Source organism: Medicago sativa, chromosome 5 (genome assembly GCF_051527215.1).
Source record: "Medicago sativa cultivar Bolivia chromosome 5, Bolivia_mono, whole genome shotgun sequence".
Taxonomy (NCBI): Eukaryota; Viridiplantae; Streptophyta; class Magnoliopsida; order Fabales; family Fabaceae; genus Medicago; species Medicago sativa.
The window spans coordinates 30058002-30076853 of NC_140753.1; the positions used below are offsets into that span (position 1 = coordinate 30058002).

General features: G+C 34.3%; 2 pseudogenes; one reads left to right on the forward strand and one right to left on the reverse strand.

Moving 5' to 3' along the window:
* Positions 1–5720: 5720 nt before the first annotated feature.
* On the forward strand, positions 5721–10021 carry LOC146921659 (uncharacterized; annotated as a pseudogene).
* Positions 10022–16750: 6729 nt separating this feature from the next.
* On the reverse strand, positions 16751–18852 carry LOC146921660 (xylan glycosyltransferase MUCI21-like; annotated as a pseudogene).

Consider the following 18852-nt stretch of genomic DNA (forward strand, 5'->3'; position numbering starts at 1 on the left):
GTTAAGGCTATGTTTCATTACAACACACTGTTTGAAAAAGAGAAACAAAAATTATCAGTATATAATTTATGCTTCTATACGCAACTAATTCTTTAAGGAGGAGTTGGAATTAACATATTATATGAAAAGGAGATTGTAAAATTTGATATATATATATATATATATATATATATATATATATATATATATATATATATATATTAAATAGAAATTAAAGTGAGTGAGTGATATGCATATATATGGATGAAATTATTCTTTCAAGCGTTGAATGCAAATTGATTATCTAAAACAAATAGAGCCCTCAGTTACCTGATAGCTACACCGTATCCTTGGCTTAACTTTCCCTTTCTTTAATCTATATATATGTATATATAGAGGTCAAATTAAATGGGTCAAACAATTGAGTATTGTTACAGTGTTCAATTTTTTTATGAGATATATATTTTTATAAAGTTCACGTTTAATTGAAAATTTATATTATATATCCGATAAAAATAATTTGAAATCATTTTACATGTCACTGAAATATTTTTATTTTAAAATTGTAAATTTCTAGAAAAACCCGTGTAGACTATTGCATGAAATTTGTTAATTTCTATTACATGGAAATTATTTTTATTTGAGTTGGATATCAAGGACCCGCTAAGATTAGAAAAAATTCGGAGACTTTTTCTTTTTGAGGTAAAAAAATTCCATGACTTAGAAAACTATTACGTAATTACTTGCATATTATCAAAAAATATAGGGTTAGGCAAGATTTGAACCTAGATCATTGTGAGATACAAATTTATTCCTTATCAATTGGGTCAATATTTATTAGTAATTTGATTATTTCACAGTCAAAGGAATATTAATTTAATTACATAAAAAATTGATGTGTTTGTATATTACAATGAATAAGTACCATATTTTGTAAATTACTTTTTTTAAAAGAATTTGTACATTGACTTTTTTGGTAGTGAGAATTTGTACATTGACTATTATGAAAGTGAACAATATTTTGCCTTATAAAAATAAAAATAAGTGATTGAATTGTTTTTGGTATTTTAAAAACATCCATTGTATTTGTTCAACAGAAAAATGTAAGAAATATCCATTGATTATGTTAAAGTATATTAATTTATCTCGTATAATCACATAGCAGTAATCAGATTTCTTATAATATTTTTGGTTTTAGTTTTTATTTTTTTTCATTTTGGTTTGAATAGAGAGCCAGAAATCGTCCATGTGAGCTTAACTCAGTTGATAGGGACAATGCATTGTAATATGTAGGGTTGAAGTTCGAACTCTATGCACCACATTCATTAACTTAAGGTAAATTCTAATTACTAGATTAGCTGACAAAAAAAAAAAACCATACACCCCATGGTAATGCAAAATGAGGATTAAAAGACTCCTATTCTATATTAGATTGGAGTAAGAATTGCGTGGAAAAGGTGATGTAGCGACATTTTCTTCATTAAGTTGATTTGTTGAAACATTGTCTCTGTATCTAAAAATAATTATTCTCTTAAAAAAAATCTAAAAAAAATTATTTTCTTAGATTATCAGGGGTCCCTTTTCCATGAGAACCAAAGGGTTAACACCAATAATGTAAGTCCACAACGACAAATAGACGAATTAAATTTCAGGCAATCGAGCAAGAGAAATCTGATTCTTTTTCAAGACTACTATTAAGTATGCAAGTCTTGAGGATCTCAGACTTAGTCAAAGCTCAAAAGGATTGGACAATGATGCTTAAAATTCACGATTCATGTTTATAGCGCCAATAATCGCAAAGGGCATTGAAAGAGGAAACAAATTCGTGGGAGAGTTGTGTATCAAGGACCTTTGTCAACATATCACATCGTGAAGGAGGAAGTTGAGAGCCAAATGTGAGACGCCACAAACCCCTCAATGGATCAGTGGTCATTCAAAAGTAGAGAAAGTAAACACATATGACTCTACAATCAAAACTAGTTGATCTTGTTCCCTAAATTGAGATTACGTGGTCGAGACCCACCAATGACATCAAGCTCAATTGCATTAGATTAGAAACAAGCCACCTCCTTCCCATGTCTTCAACGTCGTTGCAATTTCCACAACTAAGAATTTAAGAAAGTCTAGGACACCCACACCTAGATTTCCAAAGGGTAAAGTAAAGATCCACGATCTAAAAACAATACATGTACAAAATTATAGCATGCAAGCATACATGGAATTCTACATGGCATCAAGATAAACATTATATGTACAAGATATAATGATATACAAATAGCAGAAGATACAAACTCTACATGAGTGAGACACATATGCAATTGCCACCACATGCACATAATTCTGAAATATAATCCACTTAGTGGAGGATAGTAGGCGGTCCCTTACTAAAATGTGTAATCCATTTGATTAACCTAGAGATGCACTACAAGAAAAAAGGCATTTTACGACCCTTAAAATGATGGATTGCGACCGTTCAAAAGATCGCAGATGCTCATCTACGACAGTTCCCTAACTGACAGAGAAATTGGTGTCGCAACAGCACTTTGCGACAATTTTCGCAATGGTCGTTACAACTGTCGCAAAGAACATTGTGACGGTTCCCAACCGCCCCTGTTGGCTTTCTGTGACAGTTCAAAACAGTCGCTATAAAATAGTTTGAAAGGCTTGCGATTGTTCAAACCGTTGTAGCAAAAAAATTTAAATTTTTTAAATATTAATTAGCGACAATTTTAACTATCGCAAATGTTTATTTATTTTGTATTTTATTAATTTAGAGGGCCTGATTTGAAGCCAATTTATATAAATATATTAACAAATACTTTAAATGCAAAAATATATAACTAAATCCCATTCATAGAACTCATTCAGGGTAACAACATTGATCCATACATCAACTTAATTAAAACAATAAAGTATGTAGTTAAAACATTCAAAATTTAAAACACTAGTGGCTGAACATTTAAGACTACCGTATTGGAATTAAAATTCCATAAAAATATCGCAGTATCCCTTAGTTATGTTGTGAAACTTATATTACCAGATGAACAATGTAGCTATGTTAGAACCTGAACCAGCTAGCCATATCAAATAACACCGAAACAATTGATCATAACCATAAGTCAGACCTAGTCTATAAAAGATTCTTATATCATAACATACATAGTCTACAATCATAAGGCATACAACAATAGTAATTAGAACCTATGAGCATATGTCACCAAATTTATAAAAAATCAATCTATGAGCATATGGTTGTCTCCAACAGTAGCATGTCAAGCAAAGATCTCTAAACATGATTATGTTTACATAACCATTATATCCAACCATTTATGGCCTAAATAAACTTTATGAAACTATTTATAGCACAACAAAATATGATAAGTTTTCAAGAATGTGTGATTGAAGCTTAACCAATTACGGCCGCAAAATGCTGACCAGAATCGCACCCCACTCATTTAGAAAAACCCGCAGAGATATCACCCAAAACAATAAGAGTTCAATCTACCTATCCTTAAGTGATAAAAGTTACCTCTTTTTCTCTAGAATTTTTCATTTTCATTATGAAAGTAACTCGCGCCTTCAAGATATCAACTTGTGAAGCCTTTTCATTAAGCGACTCAATCTCATCTTGCATTTTCAAAAAATATCAACTTGTGAAGACTTATCCATTGCTTTAAAATAAAAAATATGGATTTAAAAAAATATGTCGCGATAACAAATGGGAAAAAAGTGTAGACTTGATAGACAAAGATCAAAAGTCATGAGAGGAAAAAGGACTTACGTAAACAGCTGCAGACCTAAGAAAACAACAGCGCAAAATGATAAATGCTTCTCTATTTCACTGAGCCAATTAAAATCTGTGTGAATGAAAAAAACCAACAAACGATTAAAATATGTCTATATGAAATTGAATATTTACCTTTTATGGTAAAACAATTGGCATATTCATCAAATCAAAAGTGCAAAACTATAAAACGCATGCCCGCAGTTCAGAAATACAACAAAACTGAATATTATTCACGAGTATGAATTAGAAAGCTAGTAATAAAACAAAAAGAAAATTGAAACTCTAAAGAAATCTCTAAAACTCAAAAGTTCAACAAAACTGAAAAGTAGATAGAGAGACAGTTCAACAGAATAAAACTCAAAAGTTCAACTAATTATATACCCAGGTTAGCAGTTCAGCTTATGATGTCGTAAATCCGCAAGTGCACGATTTTATTGAAGTAATAAAAAGAGTATCGTTCCGATAGGGAGTTATTTGTAAATTATGATTATCTTTCTAATGGAGATTAGCTGAAAGATTAGGATTTTAAAAATTTTGATTTTGATCGGTTGAAAATTATAATAAAAAGCGTCTTGGGATTATCGGTTCATCTTAATGACAAATCTTTCACAAACCAAACCCTAAACCTCAATCTTATGTTGAATCCATTTTCTAAAGACAAGTTTATGAATTAAGAACGGTGAGATTAGATTAGAAAATAGATTTACATAGAATTATGGTTCTAGGCTTGGTTTGATAGGGATTAGGTCATTAGACTCATCCAAAAATCCCAAGACAAAGAAGTCTACACACTCATGTTCATCATAGACATAGAGATGGAGAAGAAAGACATAAAAATAAATAACAAGAAAATAAACAAGAACTTTTATTCAAAGAAATAATTCTCACTTAAAATTCCCAAGAACAAAAGATGGTGACTTTGATTAATAGAAATAGTTGTCACAGAAAGTTCCTAAGAACCAAGGTGGTTTTACAAGTCTCATGGCTCCTCTATTTATAGCTAAAGGAGCAGCATAAAATTGCACTAAATCGGGATATAAAATTGTACTAAATCGACATATAAATTTACACTAAATCGACATATAAATATACACCAAATCAGATAATAGAATTGTACCGAATTAGACAGTAAAATCACACTAAATCTTCTCAAGTGCCAAGTCTTTGAAGCAAAATAGCAAAAAGGGGGATTGGCATCGCGCACAGCCGTGCCTGTCTCTCTAGCATCATAAGCTTCATCATCGCGCATGGTCGTGCCTGTGCAGGCACGGGCCGTGTCAGTCTCTCTGGTTTATGCACATTTTCACAACTTTGTAGGCACGGCCATGCCATTGTCAGGCACGGCTATGCCTGATATTTTTGCATAGGATCTTCATATTTTTGGCCTCAATCAGCTCCAATCATGCTCTAGATCCTTCCATTCCTTAACCATGCTCAAAAACCCTTTCTTTTGCTCCATGATTCAATCTTTCACCATATTTGTTCCTGAAATTAAATAACAGACAAACTGAAGTACTAAAGTTCTAAAAAGTAACAAAAAACAATAAAATCTTAATAAAACCTTAACAAAATAAACACTTAAAAACAATAAATTATCGACTTATCAGCTTAACACCTGTATTTATGCTTTGTATCTCTTCTATTCATAGGATAGTCAACACCTTCCTAATCTATTTTCCTAAAATTAATCAAATCATTGATGTATAGATATTAGGCATTCAAATTGGCCGCACATGACCATTGTATTTATAACTGATACCGATGAATCGAAAAAACATGAAAACAATTACTTTCATGGTATTAAGAGACCTAGGTTTCTTTCCAACACCTTCCCCCCTGCATAAATTACCCACTATTCTCAATCCTCTTCCTCGTTTTTCTCTTTCTTTTTCTCCCATCCGTGGCGATGATAACCCCTCCCACCTAGGAGGTTCCTCCTACACTGCCTCCCTCCTCTTCACCAAAGAGCCTTTTCCATTCGGCTCTCGCCGTAACCAACATCAAGAAGCACATCCCCATTGTTCTTGAGATGGAAAATGTTCAATTTGGTGTGTGGGTTGATCTTTTCAAAATCCATTCCCGCTCTCATAAGGTCATTTATCGCATCATTCCTCCAGAACCTGGCTAGGAAAATAAGACACCTGAAACTGATGATGAGAAAGAATTGTGGGCTACCATCAATGCAACAGTTCTATAGTGGATTTGTTCCACTATCTCCAGCGACCTTTTAGCTACTATTATTGAACCAGACTCAACTGCCATGGAGGCCTGGAATGATTGACAAATATCTTCCAAGATAATCAAAACTCTCGTGCGATTACTCTCGCACATGAGTTTTCCTCCACTCGCATGGAGGATTTTCCCTCCGCTTCCACCTACTGGTAGCGACCCAAGATGCTTTCTGACCAATTGACGAACGTTGGAGCTCCTGTCTTTAATCATCGACTTGTTTTTTTAACTTGTTTCTGGCCCCAGTGATGCATACAGGGGTCGAAACACTAATTTATTAGAGCAACTCTCTTCCCTAAATTTATCAGGCTCGTTCAATGTTTACCCTTGAAGAAGCCGGATTAAACAAGATGGCGGCCACCAGAGCTGCCCTGGTTGCGGCATAACCAAAGGACCTTTCTCAACCATCCTCCTACAATGACAACCGCGACGGCATGAGAAAAAATAGCTGCAAGTCTGTCAATAAAAACCGCAACCGTTACGACATAAACGGAGGGCATGGCCAACGCGGTGGTGGACGTGGCGGTAACCAACAGTCCCAACAAGCCAGTGCCTTACCTTGGCATCCTCCTCCCTCTCCCTGGTAGAAATATCAATGGGGTTAGATGCCACCACCATGGAACCCCATCCTTGCCCATATCCAACTTCTCAATGGGCTCGTCTGACTGGTCCTGCAAAGAAACCAGGGATATTGGGCCAACACCCTCAAGCCTATGCAACCAACACATCTTCTCTGGAACCCACGGATATTGAAGCCGCCATTCACACCATGTCACTTAATTCCCATGATGGTCAGTGGTATATGGATACCGGAGCAACCTCTCATATGACGGCATCACAAGGTAACCCCTCATCTTATTCTAATATGAGCAATTCAAATCAAAATATTATTGTTGGCAGTGGAGAATGAATTCCAATTTGTGGTTATGGACAATCACCCCTTTCTACACCTACACAACCTTTAAAAATACAAAAAGCCATGCATGCTCCACCAATTATTAAAAGTTTAATGGCTTAATTGATCATCCGGTCCTTTAACTTAATTCTTTATTTCACAATGACCCCTTAAATAAAAAAAACGTTTCAATTTGGTCCTTTATGTCTTCTGTGGTCACCTCTTTGAGTCTTCTCCGTTAGTTTTTAACATCAAATGTCTAAGTTGAACCATATTTAAAGGTGGTCCACCATGGACCTTAGCAAATTTTTTAATTTTAACCCTTTGATTTTTTCTTTCAAAGAAGATTGTTGGATCATGTAGGGTCTATTATATTTTACTGTAAACCACTAACACCTAATATTTTTCTCAATTTTCTTCATCTTCTTCCCTTATCATCTTCATCAATCTTCCATTAACCCAAAATTATCTGGTTTTTTTTTTCAAGAAAATCATATGGTTAAAATTATAAAGCAAAAAAAAAACTTGATTGATTTAAGTTCTTCAATTTCATAACTGAAGGTTAGTATCTCGTTATCTCAAACATGATCAAGGAGCTTCTTCCCACTTACCGTATCTCCATAACCTTCACAAATCCTACACACTTTCACCTAGAAACATGCTCAAAGCCAAAACCAAACCCACCTTATCCCATTGGAATCTCAAGATCCGTGGAATGGAGAGAAGAACAAACACGGATTGGAACAGAGATTTCACCTTCGTCGGTGTCAGAGTTGAACGGAACAGTGGAGGAAGTTGAGAATAGGAACATGAAGAAGATGCGAGAGAGACAAAATCCTAAGGCGAGGCTGATGAGGAAGATGTTGGTGTAATCCCTAGATGCCAATAGTTTATGTTAAACTTATCTTATGTATCATGACTTTTATTATTGAATAATATATATGACATTCTTTATTATATTTGTAGTAATGTTAATAAAGTCCCTAGAATAAATAGTTCATGTAATGATATATTAAGTGTGACTTAATCATGAAATTACATTAACATAAAGAACGCTATTCTTAAATGTATCTGTAGTCGAGCTTTAATATGAATTGGGATAATAATAAAGCGTCGAGACTATTATGTTTGTGGACTGATGACCACATCTCATGGGTCATAGATATGAGATATCAAGTCTATACGTAGGTATAAATATTAGGAGTAATATTTATACTGGATTGACCCACCGTGAGAATACTACATAGTATGTTATGAAGTTGTCATGAGATATTCTCACGATGATAATAGTGTATATCAATCTTAGACCTGAAACCACTATGATCCCTAGATTGGACTCAAGTGCTTTGTTGCCATTTTAACGTTGTCTGTAAAAGGATAACCATAACGTTGGTTAATGGGTACTTGATGAATCATGCTGAGGGACATGAGTGTCTTAGCTGGGATTTGTCCCTCCTCATAACAGGAGATATATCTTTAGGCCTCTTGATGAAATATGACTGGAAAGTTGCATGACCATGTCGAACTAAGTCAATATGAGATATTGGAATTATTCTTTGTTCAATATATTTCGGGATCAAGAAATATAAATATTGATCTATACAATGGTGACAAAATCTATGCCTTGTGATCAATATAGATATTAGGAGAAAGGAGTAATTGTACACATGAATATTATCATGGAAAAGGTTTCGTCAGATCACTTGTCACTTGGGTAGCAATGATGTGTTGCTAGATACCGCTCATTATTTATAGTATTAAATATTAGATTTAATATTATTGCCAACATGACTAGAACCTATAGGGTCACACATAAAAGAACAGTCAAAAGAGAAAAATAAGTATGACTTATATAATGGGTGCGTTTAGTAAATAACGCTAATTAGTTAGCAAAATACTAAACTTGTTATTGGGCTTACGGAAACCTAATAGTGACTTCTGACTTGCAGAGCACACTAGGAGTTCTATAAATAGAACCCTAGTGCTGAAGTTTTAGTTGCACGTTTTTGGAGAAACCCTAAATCTCTGAAACTTCTGATTCCTTGGCTAGCACCGAGACTTGGAGGCGCACCATTCGTGTGGTCTTGCTAGAGGCTCTGTTGCTTGCTTAGCTGTGATCGTGATTCCAGATTCCACACTTCGAGGTAACAATTGAATAACTGATTCATGTCAAATTCGGAATGATCCAAGGAAAGAAAATCGAAATTTTTTATTCTGCTGTTTATTCTGTAATTTGATTTTCCTTCAGAATAAAGCGACATAGAGGAAGAGCCAGAAAGAGCTTAACATAGATTTTTCGGTAACGTTTCCAGAGGATTCAAATAGCGGCAGTTCTTTGATCTTGTTGCTCCGACGGTTCTATATCAAACCTATCGATCTTCAATTTCTTTCGATTTTCAGGGTCTACTTCATCATCATCATCTTCTTCATCAGTTTTCAATTTCGATTATCAACTCTTTTTTGCAAACCAATATTGATTTTGTTTCCATCATCATCATCATCATGAGTTTTCAATTTCGGTTCTAGACTGTGTTTGATTTCTGGGTCGTGTTCATTTTGATCGATTTTTGGGTTGTACATGCTTTGTTTGTGTTCAATTTTTAGGTTGTTTGATTTTTGTTCTTGAGCGTGATGTTGAAGAAGGTGGAAGAAGATGAAAAAAAGGAAGAATTTTTTTTAGGTGTTTATGGTGATATATTTGTATTAATTGTGTTGTTGGTGGCTGTAATGGAGGAAGAAATTGATATGGGTTTCAAATTTGATAGACAGATGAAGAATAAGGAAGGAGAAGAAGAATAGGAAAAGAAATTAGACATGGGTGGTCCATTGTAATATACTATAGACCTGCAATCAAACGATTATAATCATATTAAAAATATTAGACATCAAAAAACTAATTGCGAGGACCAAAATAGATAGCGGCAGAATATATAAGGGACTAGTTTGAGACATTTTTTAGTTAAGGGACCATTGTGAAATAAAGAATTAAGTTAAAGGACCGGATGATCAATTAAGCCAAATTTAATTTATGTGCAACGTCTCACTACTGACAATAATGTTTCTATTACTTTTGACCCTTTTGGATTCTATGTGAATGAACTTCATACGGGGATGCCACTAATGAGATGTGATAGTATTGGGGATCTTTATCCCATCACCCAACAGTTATCCAGTCTCCCATCCATCCACTTGTGCAGCTATTACTTCCGGTTTATGGCACATTCACTTGGGGAACCCGGGTTCCTTTGTTTTGCATTCTCTTAGCAAAAATAAGTTAATTGATTGTAACAATTTAAATTCATCTTCTATTTGTGACTCTTGTGTTTTTGGAAAACATGTTAAATTGTCATTTTATGCTTCTCAATCTCATACTTTGATGCCTTTTGATATTATGCATAGCGATCTATGGACTTCTCCTATTTTAAGCACTACTGGGCATAAATATTATTTCTTATTCTTGGATGATTACTCTTATTTTTTGTGGACTTTCCCCATTGGCAAAAAAAAAATCACAGGCATACTATATTTTTTCATCCTTGAGTTCTCTCATTAAAACTCAGTTTTCTAAAAACATTAAATGTTTTCAGTGTGACAATGGACGGGAATTTGACAATGAGTTTTTTTGAAATATCGCGATGCCAATGACCTTATTTTTCGTTTCTCTTGTCTGCATACTTCCTCTCATAATGGTAAAGCGGAACAAAAAATACGCACTATAAATAACATGATTCACACTTTCCTTGCTCACTCTTCTATGCCCACTTCTTTTTGGCATCATGCTCTTCAAATGACAACTTATCTGTTAAATATTCTACCACATAAACCCCTGAGTCACAAGTCACCTACTCAAATCTTATATCACCGTAACCCTACTTACACGCACCTCTGGGTTTTTGGTTGTTTATGCTACCCTCAGTATCCTTATACAAGTATCCATAAATTACAACCTCGATCTACCTCATGTATTTTCTTAGGCTACCCATCCAATTACAGAGGATATAAATGTTATGATTTATCAAACAGAAAAATAATTATTTCGCGGCATGTAATCTTTGATGAAACATAATTTCCTTTTGCTAAGATACATTTACCCTCTCATACTACATATGATTTTTTTAGATGATACTCTACATCCTTTTCGTGTACATCACTGAAAAAAAATCAATTTTTGCAGCCTCCAGCTGCAACCCTAACTACTCCCCCAAACATCAGTCATGTTTCGCCCCTCATTGTCCAAACTGACCCACCTCCCACAAATAACCAGCCAATCAACCAACCTGCAAGGACCACAACAACACGCAACATGCATGGAATTTCAAAACCAAAACACGAATTAAATCTTTCGATTTCGGCCAACAACCTCTTACCCTCTCCCGTTCCAAAAAAAATCCAAAATTAGCCTTGTCTGACCCGCATTGGAAATCCTCCATGCAAGAGGAATTTGATGCTCCTATTAAAAATAACACGTGGGATTTGGTCCGACGACCTTGTGATATTAATGTTATCCGCTCTATGTGGATTTTTCGTCATAAAAAGAAATCTAACAGTTCTTTTGAGCACTATAAGGCTCGTTTTGTTGGTGATGGCAGGTCTAAAAAAGCTGGAGTGGATTGTGATGAAACATTCAGCCCTATGGTGAAACCAACAACTATCCAGACGGTTCTCAACATTGCCTTATCAAAATCCTCGCCCATGCATCAGTTAGACGTCAAGAATGCTTTTCTGCATGGTAAGCTTCATGAGACGGTCTATATGCATCAACCCATGTGTTTCCACGATCCCATTCATCTGGACTATGTATGTCTTCTGACAAAATATTTATACTGTAACACCCCGTTTTCCCAACATAAAAATTTCTTAATAAAATCAGAGTAATTTCATCGTAAATGGAATGTCACATTTCATAAAAATCATAAATGAATAAATAATAATTTATCCTTCAAAAATTCGATCAACAAAGTACTTAATATCTTGCAGCGGAATTATTCAACATCTAAAAATAGTCCTTGGCACACATGGCCTCATCATAAAAGTCTCATAAATAGTCTAAAACATCATAATCAGTTCAATCTAACAACTTCGTTAAAAATCTCATAAAACAATACGTAAGGAATAGAAAACATGTCAAAACTCCCATCCTGTTACGTATCAGAGCACCTAAAGACACACTTGTGAGGAGTTTACTCACTACCACACCTAATCTTGATTACCTGAAAGTTACTCATATGAAGAGCAACATTTTCAAGCAGAAGGGGTGAGATTTCTCAAACAATAATATTAAGTATATAAATCATAAATTACATTTAACAACATAACATCATATAATTCAACAATTATATTTAAATACATGGATATCATCAATTCATATTAGCAATTTATCATCACATAACAGTCATAATCATCGTCACATAACATCATCCAAATATTTCATCATTAAATACTTCGTTAAAACATCATAACTTAACGACTCGACTCGACAATGCATCTAAACTCGACTATGCAACTCTTATCGTCTTAAATCATCTTGAATCATCATGAATATGCAAATGCATGTGGTACCAATCTAGGGTGTAAGCCCTCGTCGCTTATGAGCATAAATATACTCCTAGGGCATAAGCCCTCGTCGCTATTGAGCAAAAGCTCCTAGGGCATGACCCCTCGTCTCTGGTTGAGCAAAAGCTCCAGGGCATGAGCCCTCATCTTTAAATGAGTATGCATGGACTCAACATCTTACGTCTTAGAAACTTCATGAACATCTTATAATTTCGTGACTTAGACCAACATTTACGTCTTAATAAAGATCAACAGCAACAAGGCAACACTTATAAATTCATGTCATATCAGCATCACAACATAACAGCATCAAATGATAATCAACATCTTAAACATCGCAATATTCCACATAATGCATATATAACATTATAACATCAATACATATCTTTAATCATCTTAAATTCAGTTCTCTGGGTGACTTATAGTCTCATGAACAACTTTCATTCCTACCCCAAGGATCAACTCCTAACACGTCGTGTAGCAAGGATCACAAAAACCTAACAAGGCTGTCTGTTTTTAAGTTACTCGCGAGGCGAGCTCATCTACTCGAGGTTGCGAGTTCAAGAAAAGGGCTACTCGCCGTTGCGAGTAAAGGTACTCGCGAGGCGAGCTCAACTTTGGTTGCTCTCGGGTTCTTGACATTTTTCACCCGAAAATCCCATTTTTAACTTCCTTATGCCCAGATTAAATCCAAAAAAACTTGCCTAATCATTCCTTTAACTATTAAGGCACTCAAACCATATAACACTTGACCTAAAACATCAATTTCAGAAATCAGATTTTCTACTGGGTTACTCGCGGTTGCGAGCTCTTTTACTCGCGAGGCGAGCGATGAAGTTCATAGCTCGCGAGGCGAGTTAAGTCACTCGCCGTTGCGAGCGATGAATGTCAGCTCGGCCAGAATTCAGTTTTTTCCAAATTTTCACCTAACCACTTGATTCTAACCTCATAACAACTTCTAAATATCATCTTATGGATTATCTAAGGTCTGTACATGATTCCTACATCAATTCATTGGTTTTCCATCATATAATCATCAATTCTCACTCAAAACCTAATTTATCATAATCTCACAAACTCATCCTGAAACATGTTAGATGCAACCTAATGATTTACAGACTTAATATTAGTGAAAGATAGTCTCACCCTTACCTCATAACAGATGAAATCGGCAGCCTCCAGGGTTCTCTCCTCTTATCTTGACTTTCCTCCCTTGTCACCAAAAACTGATCGTACGTTATGTCTTTCTCTAAACCTAACTTCTCTATTTATAATATCTCTTCTATTCTTTCTATTTCCTCTTAACCACTAAACTCTCTAAATTTATAAAAACAGCCCCACAACTTAATATTTATTTTATTTTCAAATCTTATTTTATTAAATAATAAAATAAGTCACAACATCACATAACTTCTCTAAAAATCATATAACTCACATAAATCTCATAAATCATATATAAATCATATAAATCTTATAAATCACGTCAATCATATAATTATATATTCTAAAACTCATTAAAAATATTAAATAATTAAAATGGGCGTTACATATACGGCCTCAAACAGGCCCCTCAAGCATGGTACCAACAATTTGCTGACTATGTCTCCACCATAGGCTTCCATCCTTGCAAATCTGAACATTTCTTATTCATTTATCACAAAGGCACAGACATGGCCTACATTCTTCTATATGTGGATGGCATTATTCTCACCACGTCCACTAATGATCTTCGTAAATCAATCATGATGCTCCTTGTTTCTGAACTTTCTATGAAGGATTTGGTCCCGCTCAGCTATTTTTTAGGCATTGCAGTAACCAGACATACATGTGGTCTATTTCTTTCTCAAAAAAATTATGCAGCAGAGATCACTGATCGGGCTGACATGTAATCTTGCAACCCATCCGCTACCCCTGTTCAAACCAAGCAAAAACTCAGTGTCTCCTCAAGTGTTCCTTATGAAGATCCCACTCATTATCGAAGCCTTACATGTGCTTTTCAATATCTTACATTTACACGACGAAATATTTCATATGTTGTCCAGCAAGTATGTCTCCATATGCATGATCCAAAAACAGAACACGTGAATGCCCTCAAACACATTTTGTGTTACGTGCAAGGCACCATGCATTTCGGCTTACATCTATACTCTTCATCCATTCCTGATCTTACTTCCTATACTAATGCTGATTGGGGTGGATGTCTTGACACAAGGCGCTCTACTCTGGTTACTGTGTTTTCCTTGATGATAATCTTATCTCATGGTCATCCAAACGACAACCTACTCTCTCTCGCTCTAGTGTAGAAGCTGAATATAGAGGGGTAGCCAATGTCGTATCCGAGTCATGCTGAATTCATAATCTTCTTTTGGAACTTCATTTTCCCATCCCAAAAGCAACATTAGTGTATTGTGACAATGTTAGTGCCATCTATCTTTATGGAAACCCCGTTCAACACCAATGCATCAAGCACATCGAGATGGATACCCATTTTGTTCGGGGGAAGGTGGCTCGCGGCCAAGCTTGACTTCTGCATGTTCCGTCTCGTAATCAGATTCCTGATATATACACTAAAGGGCTCCCACGAATACTATTTGATGATTTTCGAGCCAGTCTCAGCGTACGAGAACCTCCCACTGCGGGGGTGTGATAGAATATTTATGAGAATATTCTTGTAATTATGTTATGTAGTCAACACCTGTATTTATGTTTTGTATCTTTTCTATTCATAGGATAGTTAACACCTTCCTAATCTATTTTTCTAGAATTAATCAAATCATTGATGTATAGATATTAGGCTTCCTAATTAGTCGCACACAACCATTGTATTTGAGAAATGATATTTTGACAACCATTTTTGACAACTTTTGGACAACTTTCTCTCTCATACTCACATGATGTTGTTATCCTCTCTCTTCCTTTTTCTCTCTCCATTGTTTTTGACCAATAAGAAGTGAGAAAAACAAGGTTGTCAACAATGTTGTCATCAAATGGATGTCAAAATATCATTACTCTTGTATTTATAACGGATACCGATGAATGGAAAAGACATGAAACAAATTACTTTCACTAACTAGTTTATCATTGCTATATCCCGATGCCAACAGAGAAACCTAATAATACTTATGTTCTTTGTTAATATTATAAGAAAAATCCAATGTGAATCTGAATCTGAATCTACAATAACTATTTTTAGGATTTGTAGAAAATATAATTATGGAAGTTATTGACTTGGACTTTTTTTGGACAAATTTGACTTATATTGAGTCATAAATAAAACTTGAGTATTTTGTTATATACTAAAAAAAATACATTTTTTTTTTATAATATTGACATAATATAAGAAAAATCCAATGTGAATCTGAATCTGAATCTACAATAACTATTTTTAGGATTTGTAGAAAATATAATTATGGAAGTTATTGACTTGGACTTTATTTTGGACAAATTTGACTTATATTGAGTCATAAATAAAACTTGAGTATTTTGTTATATACTAAAAAAAATACATTTTTTTTTATAATATTGACATAATTGAGATATTAGTCAACCATTTTTAATAATATACTTTTTATTTTTATTTTTTTTGAAGGAATAATATACTTTTTATGTTTAGTACTAATAATAATCTATTTTACCATCGACTTCTAATAAGACTTTTTTTTAAACATTAGTCGTGTATATGTAGACCTATTTTAAACATTAGTCGTGTATATGTAGACCTATTTAAGATGACTATTTGAGATTATGATATTGAAAACACCTTAGGGGAATATATGAAAACACCTTATTTGACCTAATAATATTCAACCAAATAAATAATTTTTTCATGAAGATTGTACCCATCTAAGAAAACAATCGCAAAGATAAGAAAGTTTATCCTACATGGCAAGCAATTCCTTTTCGAGAACTCTTGGTTGGTGGAACCTAAGTTCAGCCCTTTTGTGCACCAATGCTGGGATTCTTACTTTAACGAGACCATCACTAGCAAGCTTAATCTTTGTGTTGAAGACCTGCATCACTGGGACAATGAACACGGAAAAAACGCGCAAAGAATTTGAAAAGGTGCCAAGGAAATTAGAGGTTGCTCGCACACAGGTGAATGCTGCGAATCTGCAGTACTTTACTGCTCTAAACCGCAAGCTGGAAACAGAGGGCAAAAACCTTCTGGTACCGAGAGGGAGGGATGTTTAAGAAGGAAAAAAAAAATACATTAATTAAAGAACACAAATACAATTGTTATTAATATAAATAAAACATACAAAAATTAAAAATAGAAGGGAGGGTGTTTAAGAAGAAGGAAAAAAAAACTAACTAGCTAACTAGCTAGTACTATTCATAAATATTTTTGCCTTCTCATACACTTTTGTCAAGCAATCTCTAAATCTAATTAAATCAATTTTCACATTTTGCTTCTTCAAGTATACTAGTTGCTTATCCCATTTTCCTTCCGTATAAGCTTTTGGATCCTTGATCACTGGACTATCAGCTCCATAGTCCCATAACAAGCTACTTTCATTTGCCTCTACTTTGTACTCTACATATTCCAACCCTAAAATCTTAGTTGGTTTGTTATAGTAAGTACTTGAGGCCCACTCAAGTCCAATAGGCACCACTTGCACCAAGACAGACCCTTGTCTAAGGAACAATAAATTTGTTAGGCCGGCACCATGCACGCCTAACAATACATGGCTTGGATGAATCAACTTATAAGCATCAACTACTACAGAGTCTCTTGATGGCTTCAAAACACGTACGTTGAACCCTACATCTTCAGCTAACTTGATGACTTCTTCTTCGTTCAAAATATCACGGCTAGAACTTCCTTTTCTACTCACCAATGTGAGAATGGGCTTACCCTTACTATTAGGATACATAAATGGGGTGTCCTTTTTGATATATGCACGTTTTAGAAATGAATGGAAATCAAGGAGGGTTTTAGGGTTTGGTAGCAATTTTGGGTCTATGACCATTTGTCCATGCTTTATCAACCCTACGATTGCTGATGGAAAGCAATGTGTGGTTGTTAGGTTATTTGTGTTGATGATCTTATGGTTAGGGCTAAATGCAGATAATAAATCAACATATTTTTGGAACCACCAAGGCTTAACATCTGTGATCACAAGTATTACTTCTTGATCATAGGATAAGGAATTGATGGTGATGAAGAGTGGTATGAAAATTTCATTCATGTCATGGTAGAAATTTCCAGTATACCCTCCAACACTGAATACTAGTGCTGGGCTATGATGTGTGACACCCCATTGAGATGATTTTATTGGAGTTGTTGTGAGAGTGAGTTCTCTAATGGGGGACATTGCATTTTTATCACTTTTGAGAGGGAAAGGCTGGATTTTCATATGGATGTGAGGTTGAATCCTTGTATGAGGACCTAATGTAAAGAGAGTTAATGAAGTTGGGTCTAAAAGTGTTGGACTATTCATTGTACATAGATCGAAATCTTTGTTAGAACGGTCACATGTGATTATTGCAGTGCTATTAGCTTCAAATTCCCAATCCCAATCCCATTGTGAAATTGAGAGCATTTGCCTAGTTGCATCTGCATAAAAAAATTGTATCTTTTCTTAAAAAAAAAAAGCATAATAAAACAATAAAGTTAATATATAATTTAAAACGATTACCAATAATTTACAATTACAATGGTCGCCAATTTAATTAACATTGACTTTGACTTCTTTTTTTGACAAATTTGACGTTCACTTATATTGTAAATATTATAATGAGTACTATAAAATTCTAGTATTGAGTCAAAACTAAAACTTGAGTATTTGTTATATACTAAAAAAATTACTTTTTTCAATAATATTGACATAATTGACATTTTAGTCAACCATTTTTAATAATTTTCTTTTTATGTTTACTACTAATAATAATCTATTTTACCATTGACTTCTAGTAAGACTTTTTTTTTTAAACATTAGTCATGTATATGTAGACCTATTTGATTTGACTTATTTGACCTTATCGTATTGAAAACACCTTAGTTATGCGGAAACAAATGAAAACATCTTATTTGACGTAATAATATTCAACCAAAAGTAATTTTTTCATGAAGATTGTAACTATCTAAGAAAACAATCGCAAAAATAGAGGACAAACAAGACGAGTATAGACTAATCCTACACCACCATATCATTAATAATTGATTAATATGAGGTTTGTTGATTAATTACCTTGTATCACATTTATCTCGAGAATGAAGATGAGTCCCAATAATATGGCAAACCATAGAGCCGATTTTGAAAATGTGGGTGTCTTTCCTTCCAACATGGCAAGGTTGTGTTTCATCGCAACACCCTGTTTGAAGAAAGAGAAACAAAAATTATCAGTAATTAATATTTCCATACACAAATTCTTGAAGGATCATTTGCAAAGAAGTCGTCATATATAA